Source organism: Curcuma longa, chromosome 19 (assembly GCF_044706935.1).
Source record: "Curcuma longa cultivar G26 ecotype Majalengka, Jawa Barat chromosome 19, ITB_CL_G26_1.1, whole genome shotgun sequence".
In the NCBI taxonomy this organism is placed as follows: Eukaryota; Viridiplantae; Streptophyta; class Magnoliopsida; order Zingiberales; family Zingiberaceae; genus Curcuma; species Curcuma longa.
Window position 1 is genome coordinate 3,880,936 of NC_133879.1, and position 17,637 is coordinate 3,898,572.

The window sequence follows — 17,637 nt, forward strand, 5'->3', positions numbered from 1 at the left end:
AAGAGGAGCTTATTAAGTTTTTCAAAATCTTACTCATAAGAATGCTCTTCACCTTCAGTTAGATATTTGCTACTAACCACATGAAAATCTCAAATTTCTTTGTAGCGAGAAGAGCAGCATATTTTAGAATTATTGTTCAGCAAATCCTGAATAGCAAAGTTAACGAAACTGAACTGAAAGTTAAACTGAACAGGTTCTGAGTCACTGGTCCAGTATCTAAATAATTGGATTAATTGGTAGCCCAAGGTCTACGTCAACAGTATAAATTGCAAATATAATAATTGTATTTGTTATATTATACATTCTTTTTTAGTAATTATTCCTGTCTGAGATCACGATCTGATGAATCAACAAGATAGAATAGAGAAGGTGGCGATATTGAAGGTTCTGGAGAGATCTCTTTTGCATGCTTCCTTCAGAGTTTATATAGTCATCTACAAGAGCTTCTCCACATTTGCAATCTTGGGAGATCAGATCTGACAGTCATTACCTACTCCTCGATTCATTGCATGCCACATGTATATAGAAGAGCATCTAGGGAACCAAGTCTGATATCCATATTATTATTCCTACGCTCCTCATAGTGCGATGTTCAAAATATTCACATTAATTGTCCGTAGGCCTCTGTAAGATGATTATGTTTTCAAAGAATCATAGTGTCTTCATCTTTTGGAGTCAGGGTAGCAGAGCTAATGGGAGAGTCAAGAAAGTTGTGTCCTCTGGAGTCGGAGTGGCCGAGTTGACGAGGATGTGTCCTCTAGAGTCAAGGTGACCGAATCGGTGAGGGAATCAAGAAGGTTGTGTCCTCTGACGTCGAGATGGCCGAGTCAACGGATGGAGGAGGCAAAGTTCTCGAACAAGGCTAATGAGGTCAAAGTTGGCTCTTTGAGCTCCACCAATTCTTGACTTTTGACCTCCACCTAGGCTTGACTATTGACTTGACTCTATCACACATGATTCCCTCTTCTTACCATATCATAAGCTTCTCCTTTAAATCTAGTCAAAAGAGGTGCATGTTTGATTGACTGAACTGATGGGATTCTGACTTAACCACCGAACCGTACCTAGGGTTGACGTGGTACCAATTAGTCGCCCCCTTAGTGGCTGGCATTAACACTAGAGATACGTATGAAAGCGTATCAAGTCTAAGGTCGGGTTTGCCTTACTTGCATATAAATACAACCAACATGTGGTTGACACGTGTCTTGAGCAATGAAGATTTGTCAAAAGTTCATCAATCACTATCAATTCACATGCGAGCTCCAACGGCTCTAAGAAAAATAACCTGCATGTAGATTAACAACTATTATTGGAATTCTTGGAGTATATATCAGGGTCAATGATGAAGGAGACCGATATGTTAAATGAATTTTTTATCTTCTACCCACATCCGATCAATTTTCTATGACTTTTCTCTTGTGACCGTGCAGTTTGAAACCATGCTGAAAGCTGCCATCAACAAGCGGATGAAGAAACCTATGCCTGAAGTAGAAGCACATAGTGTCCTTGCTGTCTAGCCATTGAGTGACCAACAAGAGGCTTGATCTTCAGAGCTAATGGATGACATGACCATAATTGCAGAGGAGCCATCATCCCAACCTTTGATAGTCGAGGTATCTAAGTCATCAGAAGAATCATGACAAATGTCGAGAAAAAGATCCCGCCTTCAAGAATTAGTTACGGAGATGCACGCGCCAATGGTTGCCTCCCCTAATCTTCAAATGGGGATTGAAGTCCCTCTAGTCGGACCTAGTGCCCTTCTACTTCCTCTTACAGACCGCCCCGAATTATCCACTTGCCGACTGATGACAGAGGAGGTCGACCTAAGAATGTACCTTCTTAGCTAGGGGTCATAGCAACTCAAGTGATAACCTTAACTAGCGACATAAAGAAGCGAGAAAGCGATCCTTCGCTGGACTGATGAAGGTCATAATAAAGGATTTTACAGGGGGTAAGGATCCATGAAGAAAAGTAAGCCTAACCTCTAGAAGAATTTACGTATGACTTAATTAATCTTGTAGGTATGGACTGAGGTATTTGAATTTGTTGTTCGAGTACCGAATGCCCTCTAGACGCAACAATAATAGATGTCTCGAATAGCCGAATTAAAGGCTCGGTTGGCCTCCATTCATGAATTAGAGGGGGCAGCAGCAGGCTCCAAGATATGCTTCAGCCCCAAGCAAAGCAACTACTCCTGCGGCACCAAGAAGTAGAAGCTCTTCAAGCTAAAATGACCTTGTTGAAGGGTCAATATGACACCCAGGTGAAAGAGTTAGCGACACGGGTTGTAGCAGAGAAGGAGAGGTAAGAGAAGAAGAAGGAGGAGGCCGCAGATTTGTTGGCAAGAGTGAAAGCCGAATTAGATATTATGGAAGAAGAGTTGCAGCATATGAGCACATTACTGGAAAGGGAGATATCCGAATTCCGATCATGAAGGGTAGAGATAGAGAAGTTGGAGAGCCACTCGGAGACCTAGAAGGGTTAACTAAAGGGTAAAGAAGCGGAGCTCCAGATCTACAATGCTGAGGAGAAACAACAATGGATGGCGAAGAAGCATAGCATATATGATGTGCTACTTGGCGATCACGTATTCAAAATTATCAAGTATGGAATCGTGAGGACTACTAAGCAACTACAAGAAACTGGACACTTGCCCATTGATTTTCCTACAAATTTTGTAAGTCTAGAAAAAAATTCTAAATGAAATGCCTCTATAAGATCTAGAAGATGCAAAGTAGTTTAGGGCTCTAATATAATTTTGATTGTCAGATCATGAATGTAAAATCTGACTTTTGGAATGGAATATAAAATTCTCCTTTCACTACGTCGAGTAATGTTTGTTAAAGAATTTATCGAATTTGAATATATGTGCAATTGTTGTAGGCTTAATTGTGCAAAGATAGAGGGTTGAACATGAGTGCTAGATTTCGAATAAGAGACTTATGGTACTGAGGATGAAGACCCAAGCATTTGAGCAAGGTAGACTTGAGTATAGGGGCTGAGTGAAGACTACTCATGAATGTAGAGACCTGAGTGTGAACTCGAGAAAATAGGGACATGAGTGTGAACTCAAAAAAATAGGGACCGAGTGTGAACTCGAGAAAGTAGGGACTCGAGTGCGAACTCGAGAAGATAGAGACCCAAGTGTGAACTCGAGAGCTGAGAACTTAAGTACAAGAAATCAAGGGTTGAGTGTGGGAAAGCCAGTGTCGTATGCTCGAATAAGGGAATCCAAGCGGGCAACCCTTCTTTGCTTATAAATGAGCTAAGATTGGAGGGGATTGATAAATCACGAGTCTTTAGGAATCGGAGTGATCAAGTGGTTGAAGGGATTGAGGAGATATGTGTTACCTCATGCCTTGGTAACATGCAAGATACACGTTATAAATACGAGCGATACACATGATGGTGTATCATCCCTAGGGTTGCTTTGTCCTATACATCCATAAATGATAGTCAGTCTAATGTTGACACGTGTTAAGAGTTGTTTAGATGATTGGACCGAGGCAACTGTTAGGGTACTGTCAGTTTTATGGTGAATTCGATTGGTTTGCAATAACATCCCACAACTTCATCGTCCTAATCCAACAGTTGAACTTCTTCTGATGTTGAATATATACACATTATAAATACAAACAATACACATGATAGTGTATCATCTCTAGTGTTTCTTTGTCCTATACATCCATAAATGATAGTCAATCTAAAGTTGACACATGTTAAGAGCTGTCCAGATGCTTGGACCGAGGCAACTATTAGGGTACTGTCAGTTTTACAACGAATTCGATTGGTCAGTAATAACATCCCAGGACTTCATCTTCCTAATCCAACGGTTGAGCTTCTTTTGATGTCGAATATATTAGAGCTAGCAACAAAGGATGTCGCCGCCTTACCCTAACTCTTTGTCTATAAATGTCCTTCGTCAACCTTTTGCAAATTTACTATCACTTCTCATCTATAAGTCTCTTGACCTTACTATTCTATATCCATCGTCTCGCCCTTCCAAGCATCATCCTTCTCTTACTGCATTTGTCGTCTCATAGCAACTAGAAGTTCTGCACCTTGGTATGAGTACTTGGAGTCAAACTTCAATGGGGGAGATCTAGACCAAGTGAGGATGCAATTCAAAATCCCTATTGATCATAGATTAGTGATACCGCAATCCTTTGATCAACCCATATATCCCTTGTTGGTTTTCTACCTTTCTTTTGAGGACAACTTCTAGGCGTTCATAGGTTTCCCATGCACCCTTTTCTTATCGAGGTTTTGCCTATTTTCATATTCCTCTTCAGCAACTAGCTTCAAACTCCTACTGACTACTCTGTGGAGCAGTAGTAGTCTTTAGTCTATACTGTATTCCTTTTAACGCTCATATTTTTCATTATTTCTTTTATCCGAAGAAGATGAAAGACATGGTCTTTTACTTTACTGCCTGAGCTTCTTTTAGTTTTTTGGACAAAAGTCCCAGTTCACATAAGGAGTAGAAAACTTATTATGTCTTTGTTCGACCTCTTGTGCTATATTCCTGTCCCCAAGAATGGATACCTAGGTTGTCTCATCCTCTAAGTAAAAGGTCAATATAAGTTGGAATCAGAGTACCAAAAAAATGATAAATCTTGATTAGGCTTGAGTTAGGTCATGTTCTCCATGTGGCTTGATCAATTTGAGTGAATTCGGCTCGATTCGATCGCGGTTGAGCTCGATCTTGGTCCAACTTGAGCCCTACAACCAATTAAACTCAATTAATGCAAAAATTTATCATTAAATCATGAAAATTGGGATAATCAAGCCTCAAATCATAGAACAAAGGACCACTGGAAGCTCCCTTACCATTTCTTAAATCGACTATCATTTCTCAAATAATTTATTTTCTTGTCCGAGCCTCCCTTACTTCCCTTGTTTTTTTCCGAGGGTTCCCACATGGTTAGATCTAGATCACTCTTCCGGCGGTTAGTCTGGTGAAGAACCTCGCTCTGATACTCATCAAATGTCCGTATCTCCACAATACATGGTATTGTCCACTGTGGGCCTAAACTCTCATGATTTTGCTCTTGGGCTCTACCCAAAAGGCCTCATGCCAATGAGATACTTTTCATCCTTTTAAATCCATGATCTTTCCCATGTATTTTAGATGTGGGACTATGTTTGCACCCTTGCAAACCAACAACTTCCTCATTTGGTAAAAATTATATTATTTTGATTTCGTATAAGAATTGACTCAATATTTCTTTCTATTTTGCAACTCAAACCATGTTGAGGGTCGCCATCAATAGGTGTTTAAAAATATCCCTAACCGTATTAGAGGAATGGGGTGCCCAGCGTGTCATCCAGTGGGTTGAAGAGCATAATGTTGCTACCGTTGATCCATTGGAGGACCCGGTTTGTCTGAGGGCTTGCCAGCTCTTCCTCTAGTGGTGGTTGTGCCCGACTCTTCAGAAAAGTCGAAAGGGCCACTAAGAATAAATAGAAAAGGCCTCAGTCCAGTGCAGCAAGGTCATCCCAGCCTAGTTCCAGCTCTCATATAGTCGAGCTAGAGTGGTGCAACCAACAACTTGCATTGAAGATTCGAATTCCTTGTTACTACCTCATGCTGCAATCGCCATAGGTCCCTCATAGAGCAAACTCCCTCCTTCGATAGATCTTCTTGAGTCATCAATTGCTAACCAAGGAGTCGAGGGGAGCAGACCTCCAATGGTGGGCCTGAACTTGGAACAGGAGCCCCCATTCGAATGAAAACTAACTTTGATTAGTGATATGGTGCTGATGTGGCATCATACCCACAATGAATGATGAAACAACCTTCTATTGAATTAGTTGAGATAGTGGTTCTGGGCATGACTGAGTAAGAATTTCATAGAATTGGGATGTTCCTTTAAGTAACTATGATTAATTTAATTTATATGACAGATATGGTTTCGGGTCTCATTCGATCCCAACATGCCTTAAGGGCAAAGGTGGCTGATTTGGAGGTGAGGCAGACTCCTCCCAATCATGAGTTGGAGGAGATGAAGACGATAGTAGAATAGTTCAAGGCAGAGCTTGGAGAACAAGCAACATAATTATGTCTGAAGCAACAACAATTAGATGTTGCTGAGGCTAAGGTGACATCCCTAAAAAGCGAACATAAGACTCCGGTGAAAGAGCTGAAATCTTAAGCTTCTTTCGAAGAGAAAATAAAAAAGAAGACTTTTGAAGCATTGGCCCAAGTGGAGGGTAAGTTGGAGACCCGAGAAGTGGAACTAAGAATGCGAGCTCCTTACTAGAAAGGGAGATGTCTGAAGCCGAGTCTCAGAAGGTGGAGGTAGAGAGCTTGAAGGGCCAACTGGAAGCCTGGAAGGATGAGTTCGAGAGCTTCAATTTGGATGGGGAGGAGAGGCATTGGGTTGTTAAGAAAGAGAAAATATATGAACATTTTGGTGATCGTGTGATAAAAATGATCAGGTACAACTTTGAGAGAGCTATAAGATAGATTCAAGAAATTGGTCATCTTGACCCCCCAACCTTCCCCTGGACCTAGAAAAAGTCTTCAACGAGATCCCCCCGCCCCTCGAAAACCTTGAAGACATAGAATAATTTTTCTTTTAGTTCTTGTAACTGAGGATCAATTACTAATGTAAGATATCTTTTACCATAGAATGGAAAAAAGACTTTTGAATTTTAATTATATACTTTCTGTTGGTCTTTATAATGAAATAATTTCTTCTACTATACTGGATAGTTTTCATGATGTTGTGTATCAGATCAAGAGAATTATGTAAGGACTCAAGTGTTGTTGACTCTAGAGTTGTAGGCTCGAGTGTAAGATGTGAGAGTTGTGGCCTCAAGTGTGAGGACTCGAGGGTTGTGGGCTTGAGTGTGAGGATTCGAGAGTTGCCCGCTAGAGTGTGAGGACTCGAGAGTTGTCCGCTCGAGTGTGTGGACTCGAGAGTTGTTGGCTCAAGGGTTGTTAGCTCGAGTGTGAGGACTCGAGAGTTGTCGGATCGAGTGTGAGACTCAAGAGTTGTGGGTTCGAGAGGACTCGAGAGTTGCGGGCTCGGAGTGTGGGGGACTGGAGGGTTGTTGGCTCGAGTGTGAGGACTTGAGGATTGTGGGCTCGAGTGTGAGGATTCGAGGATTGTGGACTCGAGTGTGGGCTCGAGTGTGGGGGGCTCGAGGGTTGTCAGCTCAAGTTTGAGGATTCAAGAGTTGTGAGCTTGAGTGTGAGGACCCAGTAGTTGTGGGGGCTTGAGTATGAGGACTCTAGAGTTGTGGGTCTGAGTGTGAGGACTCGAGGGTTGCCAGCTTGAGTGTCGGGACTTGAGAGTTGTGGGCTCGAGTGTAAGGACTCAAGAGCTATCATTTTGAGTGTGGGGACTCTAGAGTTATGGGCTCGAGTGTGAGGACTCAAGAGTTGTCGCTCGAGTGTAAGGATTCGAGGGTTGTCAACTCAAGTGTAAAGCCTTGAGGGTTGTCGGCTCGAGTGTGAGGACTTGAGGGTTGTTTGCTTGAGTGTGGAGACTCAAGGGTTGTTAGCTCGAGTGCAAGGACTTGAGAGTTGTTGGCTCGAGTGTGAGAACTCGAAGGTTGTTCGCTCGAGTGCAAGGACTTGAGGGTTGTCGGTTCGAGTGTGAGGACTTGAGTTGCTATAGTATGTATCATGCATTTCCCATGATATTTGCAATAAAATGTATTTAAATTTAGACAAACTAAAAACTTATCTTGCTTATCGGGCATCTGAGTGGAGCACACATCACGTAAACGGCATAGGAGCGGTATGAGTCTTCAACTACATGGGAGCACGCATATATGGAGAATGACATGGTATGAGGTCTTTGATTGTGTGGGAGCATGCATATGAGTCTTCTATGTGAGAGCACACATATGTCTTCGATTTGGACAAATAATATATTAATGCTGCAAAGGTTAAAACAAGTACAATAGGCAAGTAGTTTGCGAAATAAAGGTTAGTACCAGAGATTTTAGATGCGATAGGGTCGTAGGTGTATAGCTTGCCAGGGTTTGGGAGTCCTCCAGATAATATGCTCAGATTTTAACTTCTAAGGGAATCGATAAGTTCAACTTTATAAAGGCTCTAGTTTCCCCATATCACCTACGGGTTTGACTTTCCTCCATACGACACAACAGACTTAAAAGGAACAAGGAATAACTCTCTTATTGTAATTCTAACACATTGGTTATCGTGTAAGTGGCTAGTAGCATAGTTGTCTTCTCTTGCCTCTCAGTGACCAAGTCAAGCTTGAAGGCTCACTTAGCAAGGTTGTCAAAGTTATAGTCTTGGACTCGAGCAGATTCCACACCAATTTCAATAGGAATAAGTGTCTCTCCTTCATAAACTAAATAGAACGGAGTCATTTTTGTACTTTCTCATGGGGTAGTTTGGTACGCCCATAAGACATTGGGTAGCTCTTTCACCCAATTGCCGCCAACATGGTCAAGTTTGATTTTGAGTTCACAAAGGATTTCTCGATTTGTTACCTCAATTTGTCCATTACTCTACGGATAGGTGACTGAGATGAAGACTTATTGGATATCGAAGCCTTTACACCATTCCTTAAGTTTGCATCCTTGGAATTGACAGTTGTTGTCTGATACTAATTGTCGAGGAAGACCATATCTACAGATGATATTTTTCCATAAGAATTTGAGTATGACATCTTCCATTATTCGAACGAGGGGCTCAACCTCCACCCACTTAGATAATTAATCAACGACTATCAATAGGAACTTCTTTTAGTGTGGTCCGATTGGGAAAGGATTGACTATATCCATCCCCCACTGATCGAAGGGACAAGAAATAGTAGATGCCTTCAATAATTTTGCAGGGGCTCGGGAAGATTTTGATACTTTTGGCAATTGATGCAGGTGTAAACTAATTGAGTCGAATCTGCTTGTAGAGTTGGCCAGAAATACCATGCTAATAATACTTTTACAACTAGAGTTTGACCTTCTACATGATTTTCATAGCTACCTTAATGTATCTCTCTTAAGACATAATCAGCATCTTCATGACCCAAGCACCTGAGTAGAGGTAGAGAGAAAATCTTCTTGTACAAACAATCTCTAACCATTGTGAAATGAGCTACTCGCCTTTTGAGGAGTTGAGCTTGCTCTGAATTGTCGGGTAGAACACCTTCTGTCAAATAGGAGATAAATGGAGAGCGTATCAATCGGTTAGCTCGTCTTGCACAGGTTCTTGATCTATTTGAGAGATTAACTGCACTCGAGCAACTGGGTCGTCTAATGACCATGTGGCCAAAGCACTCGTCATTTTGGTGAAGCTCATCTACTTTCTGATTTTCAACTCGAGGTATCTTCTGGAAGATGACTTCTTGAAATTCAGCCTTTAATTTTTCAATAGCTTTGCCATAACTCATGAGTCAGCCATTCTTGGTTTCAAACTTCCCCTCAAACTGCTGAATGGCTAGTTGAAAGTCTAAGTGAATGATAACTTTGGAAGCGTTGACTTGCTTGGTAGCTCGTAGTCCTGCCAATAGTGCTTCGTATTCTGCTTCATTGTTGGAGGCTCAAAATTTTAATTGTATGATGAGTTGTAAGATTTCTTCTTGGGGTGAGATCAAGAGCACCCGACACCACTTTCTTATTTTGTGGAGGAGTCATCTACAAAGATTTTTCATGTCTCATGCACTTCTTAGCTAGGAGTCTTGGTCAAAAAATCGGCTAGTGCTTGCACCTTGATAGTTGTCTAGGATTGGTACTAAATATTATACTTGCTGAGCTCCAGTCATCCATTTGATGAGTCACCTTGAGGTCTCGGACTTAGTCAATGCCCAACCCAGAGCGGTGTTGGTAAGCACATTGATAGGATGTGACAAGAAATAAGAGTGCAATTTGCGAGCAGTGGTGACTAAAGCTAGAGCAAATTTCTCCAAAGTGGGATATATAGTTTTCGTGTCCTTCAAAAGATGACTAGTGAAGTAAATGGGGTGTTGAATACTACCCTCTTGTCGAAGCAGAATTGGCACTGACAACTCCTTCGGCAATGGCTAAGTAGAGCCATAGAGTTTCTCCCACGAGGGGCTTAGACAGAAGAGGTACCTACATCAAATAGGATTTGAGTTTGCAAAAGCTTGCTTGCACTTCTCATTCCACTCAAACCGTGCTGACTTTCGAAGGATTTTGAAGAAGGGTAGGCTCTTATCTGCTGATCAAGAGATGAACTGGGAGAGCACTGTGATCCGACCCACCAGTCTCTATGTTTCCTTGTGATTCTAGGGAGAAGACATGTCAAATAATGCTTGCACCTTCTTGGGATTAGCCTCAATTCCCTGCTCAGTCACAATATACTCAAGGAAATACCCACTTTTGACTCCAAACAAGATATTTATTTGGATTCAGTTTGAGATCGTACTGGTGTAGAGTACTACAGGTCACATCAATGTTATCCATTAATTAAGTTCTCAGCTCGGACACTCTTGATCAAAATGTCATCCACATAGACCTCCACGTTTCTGCCTGATTGTTGCTTGAACACCCGGTCCATTAACCATTGATAAGTGGCTCCTGCATTCTTTAGTCCAGAAGGGCATGACAGTATAACAAAAAATTCTGTCAGAGGTGGTAAAAATGACCTTTTATTGATCTTCCACTGTCAAAGGAATTTGATGATAGCCTTGATAGGCATCCAGCATGCAGATGAGTTCACATCCTGAAGTTGAATCCACCAGTTGATTGATATGGGGTAGAGGATAGTAGTCCTTTGGGAAGGCTTTGTTGAGGTCCTTAAAGTCCATGCAAACTCTCCATTTGCCTCCGAGCTTCAGGACGACCACTATGTTTGCCAGCCAGGCTGGGAATTGAACTTCTCGAAGGTGGCCAGCTTCTAGTAGTTTGGTGATTTCAGCTCTGATGATCTTGTCTTTTTCGGATCCGAAATGTCATTTTCTTTACTGAACAAGCCTGGCCTCCGAGTAGATGTTGAGTCAGTGCTCTATGATAGCAGGTGGGACTCCCATGACATCTTTAGCCGACCAGGCAAAGATATCTTGATTGCAAGAAAGATAGGTGATTACCTTTTGCTTTAGCTTGGTGGCAAGGTTGCAATCCATGGTGTCCGATTCGGTTGTTCAGGCACTATCGACACATCTTCATGCCCTTTAGTTGGTCGGGTTGGAGGGGCATCGTGGACGAGATGTACCCCTCTCTATGAGTTCTATGACTCTTCCATGAATCGACCCATACCACTTCCACATAGCATTTTCTGGAGATCGTTTGATTGCCCTTGACTTCACCCACTTGGTTGTCCATGGGGAACTTCATCTTTTGATGATAAGTGGAGACCACTACTCGAAAAGAGCTTAATGCAGGTCGTCTCGAGGATAACATTATAGTAGATGATGTGTCAACCATAGTAAAGATCATGGTATGGGTCCGCCTTGAGGATTCTTCTCCCAAGGATATCAAAAGGTTGATTTGTCCTAGTGGTTCCACTTCATAGCCCCGTGAATCCAAACAACATTGTAGAGATGATCGTAGCTCATGTCGATCTATCTGCATCTGTCAAACGCTACCTTGAAAAGTATATTTATAGAGCTTCTAGTGTCGATGAAGACTCTGACGACATTATAGTTGGTGATGACGACCCATATCACTACTGCATCTTCATGAGGTGTGTCGACCCCCTCCAAATCGAGGGGACCAAAACTGATAGAAGGTCCCGACTCTACCCTAGATTTGACACCGATACCATAGCTTTCAAGCCTTCGGGTGTGAGTCTTGCGGGCTCGATGTGAATCTCCATCAGTTGAACGGAGGATCTCCTATGATATTATTGATGTCGGTAATAGGGTGATACTGGGCTAGCTCTCGGGATTGAGATCTTCTTCAAGGAGGCGTATCCCTTTGTTGACGGGCTTGTCAACGTGGCAACTCTCTTCGATTGTTGACTCAAGGTTCCACATTTCCACCTTGAGGGTAGCAAATGGGTGACTATCGGGGGTGATCTCTAAGTGGGTAGACATTCTTCTGTTATCCGATGGATTTCATGTACATACTGTCAATATTCATGAGTGAAGTGTTTGTGAGAGCGATGGAAGATACAATATAACTCCCCTCCATTTGACCTATACATTGTCGAGTCGAGAATCGGAGTTGCCTCCACAGCTTATACTATCCACATTCCAACTTGGGTCAGGGTTGAGCATATTGATTCCTTGTGACGAACCGCTTCCTTGTGTAGGCACAACTATTGGCGCTAAGACTTCTTTCCTTCTTGTAGCCTGAGCTTCTTCCATATTAATATATTTCTAAGCACAACCCAGGAAGAGATCAAAAGTTGCCGAGGGATACATCACTAAGGATCGAAAGAAATCTTCGTCTTGCAATCCTTGAGAGAAAGCACTAATGACTACTTCCAAGATAGTCCAAGGCACATTCATGGACATCTTGTTGAATCAGTGGATGTAATCCCTCAAACTTTCCCTAGCCGTCTATTTTAGGGAGAATAGGTTGAGGGGTGTCTTGTGGTACCATTTTGTTGCTAGCAAAATATTGTAGGAAAATGACCTTGAAGTTAGCGAAGGTATGAATTGATGAAGATGACAATCGATTGAACCACCGATGAGCAAAGTTGGATAGAGTTATTAAGAAGACCATACACTTGACACCATCTGTGTAGCGATGCAACATCGCATTCTTCTCGAACCGGCCCAAATGATCTTCAAGATTGGTTGATCTATTATATTGTCCAAGCTATGGTACTCGAAAATTATCGGGTAGTTCATTGTTTAAAATTTGATTGGAGAAAGGTGTGGCTTTATCGAGTACTGGTTCTTTGCCTTTGCCTTTATTTGGTGGTGGAGTTTCTCCGACATGGATTTCTTCAGAATGCTCCTCAAGTGGGGCTATAGCTTTACTTCGCTGTTTAACGAAGGCAACATGTAGAGGTCCCATTGAACCAACAGATATTTGATTATGAGAAGGGGCACCTCGATCGAGGCGTTGGGTACTTCCGGAGAAAGGTTCATAGGAGGAAGTCTGTGCAGAAATTGTTGCACTGCTTGGCCCACCAATGCTTGAAAATCTTCTCGTGACATGGTGATAACTTCACCACAAGTTGCATCTCCTATGGTGCTAGGATCGCCGATAATTTTTTTTCCTGTTCCACCATCTTAGCCTCTCAGTTAAAGTGAGAGAAATTTCCCATAAACGGTGCCAATTTTGTTCTTATCTGAGATTGCAGTCTGGTGAGTCAGCAAGATAGAACAGCGGAGGTGGCGATGTTGAAGGTCTTGGAGAGATAGAAGACACAAAGATACTTGCAATACTCCTATGAGAATTAAGATGAGCACCGAGAGAGCTCAGCGTGATCACTCCAATGCTCAAGTTAGGATAAAATCTTGAGAAAAAGTGAGAACAGCAGAATAATGAAGGAAGAAGAAGAATAAAAATCAGAATGACCTCTCCTTTTGCGTGCCTTCTCTAGAGTTTATATAGTTGCCTAAAACTATCCACGTCCACAATCCTGAGAGACTAGATCCGATAGTCGTTACTTGTTCTTCTATTCATTGCATGCCACGTGTATGTATGCAAGTATTTAGGAGACCAAGTCTGACACCCATATGATTTTTTCTATGCTCGCTGGTGGTGTGATGTTCAGAAATATTCATAATAACCGTATATATGCCCTTGTTGGATGACTAGGTTTTGAAGGAATCGTGGAGTCTTCATCTTTTGAAGTCAGGGTGGCCGATGAGGGAGTCGAGGAGACTGTGCCGTCTGGAGTTGCGGTGGCTGAGTCGAGGAGCTGTTGTGCCCTCTGAAATTGGGGTGATCGAATCGAAGAGGTTGTGCCCTCTGGATTCGAGATGACTGAGTCAATGAGGGAATCAAGGATGTTGTATTCTTTGGAGTTGGGGTGACCGAGTCGGTGAGGGAGTTGACGAGGTTGTATTCTCTGAAGTTTGAGTGACCGAGTCGGTAAGGAAGTCGAGATTGTTATGCCCTCTAAAATCGGGATGATCGAATCGACGAATGGAAGAGTCAAAATTTTTGAACCAAGCTAATAAGGTTGAAATTGACTCTTTAACCTTCATTAAATTTTAACTTTTGATTTTTATTTAGATTTAACTATTGACTTGATTCTTTCACATTTGATTCTCTGGTTCTCCGTGCTTATATAGATTAGACTCACGTCAGCTGCGGCAAAGTCCAAGGACTGAAGCGTTGAGGTCTAGTACTACGAGAGCTTAAGAGATGAGATTTGCAAGCTTTCTTTCTATCATTTAAAAAAAACAAATTAATTTATTTAATTTATCAAAAGGTCCGATATACCCTTCACATGGTGTTATTGTTTTATATAAGAGTTAATTTAACATTCAACATCCACGACAAACCTGACAATTTTTTTTAAAAAAATCACCTAATTTTCAGATTTTCAGAACAAGCTGCAGTGTCTGAAATAATTTTTTTCTCCATGTGCAAACTGACTCGGATAGCAACTCGGTGTCTGATGTTACATCGACCGGTTCGTTCACTGGTCAAAAATTACAAACACCATCTGCCAGAATAGATTAATGTCTACATATCATCCTCTCTTCGCAATACCTTATCCTTCAGTGTCACATCTGATGAGAGGCAGCATGTGATCAGTGTATGCATTTTGCCAAATCCTCGCGCGGTGCTCCATGTTATGTGGCAGCAAAGTCATCTGCTGGGGATGTGGGCAGAGCAGAAGTTGGTGAGCCGGAAAAAAAATACACTGCAAAATTAAGGACCGGCCACAACACAGCCACAGCAAGCCATGTGAAATATCTCATTGCTTCACATCATCAAAACGTTTTTGGCTCGAGCTTACCGTGTCATGGTATGCCAAACATAAACTAATGGACGAGGATAATTATTAATTAGGAAAATATGATACTGACTTTTTGGCTTTTTTCTTCGTTTTCTTGCAAGTTGTTTGAAAAAGAACGAAGTGAGCATGAAGATGCATGTTATGGTATGTTGAGATGTCATCCTCATCCTCGTGTTGGTTGAGTTCGAACAGTATCTGTTTCCTCGGCTATTTTGGGATTGCATTTTGTTTGCACCTGTTGTTGTTGTCCTACAGTGTACATGGCTACAGAGGACGTTGGGTTCAAGGAGTACTTGAGTGGCTGCCCCACCAACCGCTATGTGGCCCGGGCACATGCGCATCCCGACGATCAACGAGCGGTGCCAACAGGCGAAGAGCACAATTAATGTAACCATTGCTTCAGATTTCAACAAGGTTTTCGACGCAATCCCGTTAAAGCATTGCTGTGGCTGTGTTAAGAGATGGTTGTAAATTCGTCGTGATCAATTATAATTTTTTGATTTATTTTTTTATATATAATCGTGAAATCGATCGTGTGGGACCGTTGAGATGACAAATTTTACTTTTATTGAAGTAGGAGATAGTTGTAAAACATAGCACAAGCTCTACCGGCCATCTATTTGTTTTTAATAAATAATTTAGATATTCAAATTTTGCCAAGTAGATTTTTCTTTTAATTAGTCTGAATAAATTTAAAATACAATTTATACATATTTAAAAATTGATTTTTAAAATATTTATCTCTAATGATATTTAAATTTAAATTTTTTATTTATTCAGTACTTCTATTTATTCATAATTTTCTACATCAAATTTAAAATATTTTAATTATAGTCCTTTAAAATAAGGACTATAAGGTGCAATCAAATTTAAGATGGTGATGGATTCCCCTTTCTCCTCTTTTTCATCTTATTCTCCTAGTTCTAAAGGAGGAGGACTTTATATATCGTTTCGATTGGGTAAAACCCCTAACTTTTTATACTTGTCGAGACTTCATTGTTAGTGTAATCAATCTCTAGTTAAGGTTGATCAAATTCAAGTTGGCTTGAGTTGAGTTTTGATAGTTGATCAATATATTTGTGGGTTGACAGAAATATCAAGTAGGTCAAGGTTGATCAAATATTTGATAGTTGATCAATATGTTTAATGGTAGAGCAAGATATCAAGTGAAAGAAGAGTTTGTTGGAGCGGAAAATTATTGGTGCAATCGATCTTGGGTGTTAATCAGATGCTAAGCAACGGAAGTCCCGGTAGATAAAGTTAATCCGATGCTAGGCAAAGGAAGTCATCATAGGTTCAGGATAATCGAATACTAGACAAAGTGAGAATTCAGCCTTGGTAAGGCTGAGACAGAGGTATAAGACTATTATAGACTAGCAATCAATTGATGAAATCCTAAACCACTGAATTTAGAGTTTGAGGGGTTTAAGGAGATTTGCAGTATATCAATCCACTATTAGGTATAGCAATCGATTGATGACATTGTTAGAGCAAACAAAATGTCTGTATAAAATCAACTCGACTGATCATTATCAGATTATTAATGGAGACTATTAGTCAACTAATGACACTGTTACAGCGAACAAGAAGTTTTTGAGTTGATTCGGGAACTCGACTATTGATGCAATAGTTGACTAATAGGGTACAACAGTCGACTATTGCAGTCAATGTTGAGCTAGAATAGTCATTCTGCATGTGCAACATTTGAATTCTGAAAGAACAACTAAATGATGGTGACAAGCAGTCGACTGCTAAGTGATTTTTAATTACGATAACAACCCTATAAATGAGGATTTCGTACAGGATTTTGGACGCCAATTCTTGAAGGTTTTGGGTGAACTGCTACATTCTAAACTTTTAAGAGGCAATCAAAAGCAACCAAAAGCGCTTAAAGCAAACATTCATTATTATAAAGTATTTCAATTGAATTGTTCTTATTCTCTATTATATGTTGTTGTTGCTTTGTATGAACTCACCCCCTTTAGTGATGTTATCAATCCCAACAAGTGGGATCAGAGTTCGGTCCACTCATGATTTGACTGACCATCAAAGAGCCTAGTACTATAGGGAAGAAGAAAGAGCTGCAAATTTGAGTCCTCTAATACCAACAAGTGGTATCAGAGTAAGACTACTTTTCATAAGACTATCCGCTGAAGAAGCACATTGCTAGAAGAAGAATGATGATTTTGAGCCCTTTAATGCCTAACAAGTGGTATTAGAGGAATAAGACAAGCCGAATGGAGTTCAAAGATGGTTTCAGATATGATACCTGATTTCCACTACCTTTTAGATTAAGAGGGTTTGCTCAATGGAAGGTAAGGATAGAAAATTTCTTCATGATGGATATCGAAAATTGATTTGCTCTAATAGAAGGATTCGAAGCTCCTAAAGATAAAAGGGGAAAATTATTTTAGAAGAGAAAATTGACCAAGGAGCAAGTCAAGAGATCCAAGGCTCATGATAAGGTAATCAAAATTTTAATTAATTTGGTGCCTAACATATCTTATGCAAATTAGGCAAATACAAGGATATAAGCAATCTATGGAGCAAGTTGGTCAAGCTCCATGAAAATTCATCACCATCATAAGTTGAGGATGAGCTCAAGGAGGGATGCACATAAACATAAGAGAACTCAGAGGTTGAAAGATTCTCAACATCCGAGATGAAAGTGAAGAAACATCCACCTCAAGGATTGAGGGGGAGTATAAGCCATTGACATTGGAGCGAGAGTAACCCTTAATAGTTAGAGCCGATGAGGAAGATTGTGCCACCTCTATGAGTTTAGTGAGTCCAACACAAGAAGGTTAATAATTTCAATCAATAAA